Genomic DNA, 6,362 nt, shown 5'->3' on the forward strand with positions numbered 1-6,362 from the left:
ATTTCCTTGTTCTTTCATATGGTTTGATTTATGTTCTGTCACTTTATATACAAAAAGTATTTTGGAAAGGTGTTGTTGACACTACAACAAAAACAGACATTAACGACAAAAAATTAATGACGACATTAGTTTTGGTCGTTAATGTAGTACTATTAACGACTAAATATAAATCCCGTCGTTATAAGATAATTTTTAACGACAGGCAAAATAAGTCGTCGTTAATATACCATTTTTCCGTCGTTAATGACTAAAATTTTTAATTCGAACCATAAAATAATAAAAAAAACTATTAAAATTTAACTAACACTTATATAAGTAATTCTTAATATAATTATATTTTTCTATAAATACAGAAATATAATTATTAAACTATAATAATTGAGCATTAGCTATTTATTGATAATATAATATGTTAAAAAAACATAAACATATTAAAAAAAATACATAAACATATTCAAAAGAACATATAACATACTATTTTTTATTAAATTATTAAATATTAAAAAAACAAATAAATTAAAGAGCCAGGAATCCCTGCCTCTTTCTTGGCTAAAATCCCCCCCTCCCCAAAAAATCCCCAAGTGCCCAATCCTCCCCCAAATCCCTAAGTCCCCTTCTTTGGCTCTCAGCTCGCCATCGCTCGCTGCTTGCCCTCTCTGGCTCTCACCCCGCCCTGGCTTTCTTGTCGTCACCTCTCGCCCTCGCTCGCTGCTCGCTCTCTCTAGCTCTCTTGCCCTCACTCTTGCGTCTCACTTGTTGCCTCGCTGATGTGCTGATGTATTTTTCCATTTTGCTGTGTTTTTTCTGTTCCGTTTTGTTGTTCTGTTCTTCTGTGTTTTGTTGTATTTTTCTATTCTGCTAGCAACATCTTTTCTATTTTTATTGATTTGTTGTGTTAATTTCTTGCGATTTTTATCATGCATCAATTTACTGCCTAATGTCATCCATTAACTAATTGTCGCTATGCAATTATTTCATTTTCTATAATGCTGATACTATTTCCAGACTTTCATGCATCTTGCTCATAATAAACTAATGTCTAAATAAAAGAGGAAACATATATTGTATACTTTGGCTGAACCATTAGGGGAGAGGGGAGTTGGAGGAGCGGGTTGATCTCTACGGACCCAGAGTAAAAGAGGAAACACCCAATTATTGCAAGAGCTTACCTCATAATTATTCTTTTGAGGTGAAAAAACACTCAACTATATATCATAGGATAGTTCGGTTGGTTTTTATAATCTTTCCTTGTATTCTTTTGTTAATATGTATTACATCCTTTTAGTCTTTTTGAAATTCTATATCATGTTGACTAATATTAACTGCCGTGGCTATGAGCTCTCTGTTTTAACATTTATTAACAAACTGTTTTCCTGCAAGGTTGATGTTTCCAACATAATCAATTATTCTCTCACATATTGGCCAAAGGTACCATTTTATAAGTTTTCTAGGGCATGAAAATATATGGAAGTTTCTTGTATTGCAGTGAATTTCTTTTACAAAACATTAGTGTCTGAACTACAAGTCACTGACAATCACACACAAATTGTATGTCTGCATTGTTGCTTGATTGTATCCTTATCCTCAACTTTAAATCCATAGCTGCATTGTTGCTTGATTGTATAAGCTCTCCTAAAGGAAAACATGCCATTTGTTCCTTAAAACAAGTCATGTCATGCAGATTAGCATCCACAATTTTTATATTTGTAATGCTGCCAATCCTTTGCAGTAGCATAAATTGACAAAGAAGCAGATATTCAACCATAGATATTCAAGGGTTCTGTTCATTATGCATGGGCAAGTGTTCCCACATACCCTAGGTACTCGATGCATTCCCTCAATTGCTACGATGCTGATGTTTTCTTTCTATAATTTTTATGATGGAAGATTTTAGTTTTAAATGTTTCTCACTAGATTCCATGTTGTGTTATTTTTATCTGAAAATGGCTAGTGGAGTGATTGGATTTCTGATATGCTCAATGTGGATTTTATTCATCCTATCAATCCTATTAAAAAAGTAGAGGGAGGGCTGAAGTTTAGAAAGAGAGCTGAGGTTTTACAACTCTGAGGTAGTTACACTCCCTCCCTCCCTCCCTTGGGACATAATCTATTTTTTTCTTAGTAATAATTTCTTGATAATGGTAACTTTATTTCTATTTTTGTCTTTTATTATTACAGTTACTGACTTATAAAAAGAAGGATATTAGTAATTGACTTTTACAGCTAGATTTACGCTTGACTTGAATTTTAGTACAATAGAATTTGTTTAAGTTGAGATAAAAGAAAAGGATATGTGATCAAATTGTTACAGTTGATTGCACATGAATTTTATTACTACAAGTATTTCTTAATTTCGCAACTGCTAAAATTCTAACATGCTTTTGATGACCAAGAGATAATTATAGATAAGTTTTCATATTCAAGTACTTATATGGTTTATTTCTTTTCTAAATAATTGTATGTTCTCAATTATTTGCTTCAAACATTTTATGTTCACACTGGAATAATAAATTGTTTACTGTACAATACAGCAAACCTCCATGAACAACACTTGACCTTTTTGATGAAGTGAGGAATTTGAGCTATTGTTTTTGCACAAGTTGCTAGGCTTCTCTTGGATCCTCCTCTCTCTAGCAGCCATTTAAACAGATACCAATTGAAGTAATTAGCTTATGCTGTAATAGAACGTGTTGAACTGAAATTACTGCCCTTTATTAAGTATGACTCTCTTACAAACAAGTACACATAGCTGGTAGTTGGCCAAATGCTTAATTGAGTCAACAACTGTCATTATTATTAGAATTTTCTCTATCACTTTGTTACTAGAACATTATATGCATGCAGCACTAGAAAGAAATATGTGAAAAATCAATGTTCTGACTAAATATTGCAGAACCAATCTCACGTAAGGCATGCCTTTTAAATTCAATAATAATGGCTTTGTTTATTACATTTTAGGAAGCATTTGCTGTTGTGAGAGAGGCTTCAAAGAGGGTTCTTGGCATTTGACCATTTGATGTGCAATTGATAGGTAAATTTTTATTAAATTATATATTTTCTTCTTTTGACACGTTAATTATTTTGTTGAGTTGTGTTTTATTTCTTTGGAATTGTCTTCTTCCCTAAACCTGGAGAATGCTTTTGGACTTGCTCACTTGTGTTTTAACATTTGCCAAAAGACAAGGAAAAAGATGCCAGTAGCAATTTTAAGTTATAAAACATAGCATGTTTTGAATCTATAATTGTTGGATACCCAATGTTGGCAATGAATATTTCTTTATTTCATATTTAACTTTGAATGCCCCTGAACCTACTATTAATTTTTAATTATACCCTACCATGCATTTGAAGTAATTTCATTTTCAAGGTTACACACATGGTTTGCATGGTTATTTTAGCTGAATCTAGAATGGTTATGTTTGTGGTCATATTCTCATACTTCAGTTGAACCTCAGCACCAATTATATGTACATGAATACTAGTAGTGTTTTTATCCCATATTCTCGTGCTTTGTAATTTAATCTATCTCTAATATTATCAATTTTTGTTGTATCTAGTACGATGGATAGGAATTGGATGCGATTGGATGATAGACCAACATTGTTCGAGGTATGTATCCTGTGAGTGATAGGATTTAATCACTCCCTCCGGGTGGTGGGGGATCACCCATTTTTTTAAATTTTGAATGCTTAGTACTATATGCATCCTGTGAGTGATAGGATTTAATCACTCCCTCCGGGTGGTGGGTGATCACCCCCTTTTTTAAATTTTGAATGCTTAGTACTATATGTATCCTGCGAGTAATAGGATTTAATCACTCCCTCCGGGTGGTGGGTGATCACCCATTATTTTTTTTATTATTAATGTTTAGTGTTATATGTATCCTGTGAGTGATAAGATTTAATCACTCCCTCCGGGTGGTGGGTGATCACCCATTTTTAAAATTTTTTAATGCTTAATACTATATGTATCCTGTGAGTAATAAGATTTAATATGTAACAACTTGTCTAGTGAGCCTTAGATGTTAATTATATTTTTATATAGTGTGTTGTATGTGGGCTTGTTAGATGTCAAAAGTTACTTATGGGTGAATAAGAGGGTATGTCTTTAATAAACAACTCATGGTCTATTCTTTTCTAAATTTTTTCATAAGATTCCTTTAAAGATTTTGTTGTAAGTTTTTTTTCCATGCCTATAAGCATCATATATAAACAATTATGTTTTTAGAAATTAAATTAGATTTTAGAAATCTTTATTTTCTTTTTTAAACTAAGAGAAATTTAGAATTGCCATGAATGTAAAAAATGGGTGGTTGCAGACAATGGAAGGTCGTTTAGAATTGTAGCACCAAATAAAGCTAGTTTTGTTAAATTTGTGATAGAGATACACATCAGTCACAGCTGTTAGAAAAATGGAACAAATTCACTAAAACTTCTAGAATAAAATTTTACCAATTTCACAAAATCTTCCTAATTTGTAAGAATTTTCAAGAAAGCTAAATATGTGAATAACTGTCCAAATTGATCAAAACTAGTGACACAAAAGACACAAAATTTTTACTCTCTAGGTAAGTCAAGATATGGGAATAAAGGCTCTTATACCTATCAACACAAAGCTAGGAGATCTTAATAATGTTTTCTGAAGAATTGTGAAAGTAATAGAGCAACCATCACTTGTGCATTCCTGAAAATGAAGCTAGAAGAAGCCGCAAGTAATTTCATTAACACTTATTTATATAAGACAATAACTATACTGTGTATCTGATATTTATATACAATGTCAGCTTATGCTTGTAGAACACATATTTTGCATATCACATGGGCATACGTGTTGAATACATTTATAGCATCTATTTTGGAATGTCCATGCTTAATGGCTATTGGATGCTTCCTCTGCTTTCTTACAAAGGCTATCGTATAGATGCTAGGGAAGCTAACATATGAGCAGATTTTGAGTCTTCGTAGAGAGCATTAATGTATCAATCATGATTCATACATATATATATTTATATAAAACCTAAAAAGCCTTTAAAATTTTAATATAGGATCTGATTTAGTGATTTCTAATGTTGTAAAAAAAAAAAAAAGAGAATTTTGAAATATAGGATTTGAATCATTCCAATATGGATTCATGGATTACTGGAAGGAGATTTTATGTTTGAAAGTTGTTGCACGAAGAGAAAGTGGCTTTTTGATTTGTGAGATTAGCCATGAATGCAAAAAATGATATACTTGCCATCTTCCAAATATTTTATGTTGGGTCATAGGACTAATGATCTTATAGAAGATATGGTCATGGATAAAGATAATTCACAGATTAGAATTCATATAGGTGGCCCCATTCCATAGAACTAAGGCTTTGTGTTTTTGTTAATCTACATCTCAATCTACTCTATATTTAAGGATTTCTATGTTTTGGTACATTTTAGTGATTGTATGTTATGTAGTTTGTGATGGAGACGTTTTGGGCTTTATTAATTCTACTTCTAACATTTTATAAAGAAAACATGAATATTTCTTTGACTCTAATTTCATGTTTTATTTTTATTTTTTTGTAGGTTAATGAAACAACAAGACTCTAAAGGAAGCAACTGTTGTCTTGGAGTACATGAACAGATTTATGACTTTATAGTGTTTTGTTGTACATTAGTTTTGAATAGTATATACAATTGACAAAGTGTTAGTTTTAGTTGAACATATTTTTTGGTGTAATTTGTTAGCAATTAACACTTATATATATACTACTTTTGGTGTGTAAATGCTAATGGATAATGATTACTTTGGTGTTATTTGAATGACATGTTTAATTTTATGAGTTTTATTTCAATTTGATATGGATAATGATATATAGGTTTGGTGGTTTATATCAAAACATGATATTTTTGTCATCGATGACTAGTAATTGTTTTCATACTATTAAAAAAAATAAAAAAATAAGAAAATAAAAAATATTTTTTTTAATGATAGGAATCATATTGTCGCTAATTGTTCACATTATTAACGAGAGAAAATATTATCGTTATTAGTTTGTGTTTTGATAACTAAAAAGTTATTTTTAATGACAGGAATCATACGGTCGCTAATTGTTTAGACTATTAATGACGGAAAATATTGTCGTTATTGACTTATAATTTAGTAGTTAATAATTATTTTTAACGACGGGAATCATATTGTCGCTAATACAATTAACGACGGGTTTATCATTCCCGTCGTTAAAGACTTTTATCCTCGGAGGCAATAACGACAACTGACAACGGGAAAATTCCCGTCGTTATAACTTTTTAACGACCGAAAATCAACTTTCAACGACTGATTTTCCCGTCGTTAAAACCCGTTTTTGTTGTAGTGTGAGGAACTTCTGTG

At 31.2% G+C, this 6,362-nt stretch overlaps 1 long non-coding RNA gene across 5 annotated transcripts; it reads left to right on the forward strand.

Moving 5' to 3' along the window:
* Nucleotides 1–566: 566 nt before the first annotated feature.
* LOC127798656 (uncharacterized) lies at nt 567–5,788 on the forward strand. 5 transcript variants are annotated; one of them, XR_008022456.1, is made up of 7 exons: nt 567–777; nt 1,381–1,428; nt 1,730–1,820; nt 1,952–2,069; nt 2,959–3,031; nt 3,558–3,609; nt 5,558–5,788. It is a non-coding gene; the product is annotated as an uncharacterized LOC127798656 (long non-coding RNA). The 5 variants fall into 5 exon arrangements; XR_008022457.1 differs by having other exon boundaries at nt 567–1,428; XR_008022459.1 differs by having other exon boundaries at nt 567–1,189; nt 1,381–1,820.
* Nucleotides 5,789–6,362: the final 574 nt, after the last annotated feature.

The sequence above is a fragment of the Diospyros lotus genome, chromosome 4, assembly GCF_014633365.1.
Source record: "Diospyros lotus cultivar Yz01 chromosome 4, ASM1463336v1, whole genome shotgun sequence".
NCBI lineage: Eukaryota > Viridiplantae > Streptophyta > Magnoliopsida > Ericales > Ebenaceae > Diospyros > Diospyros lotus.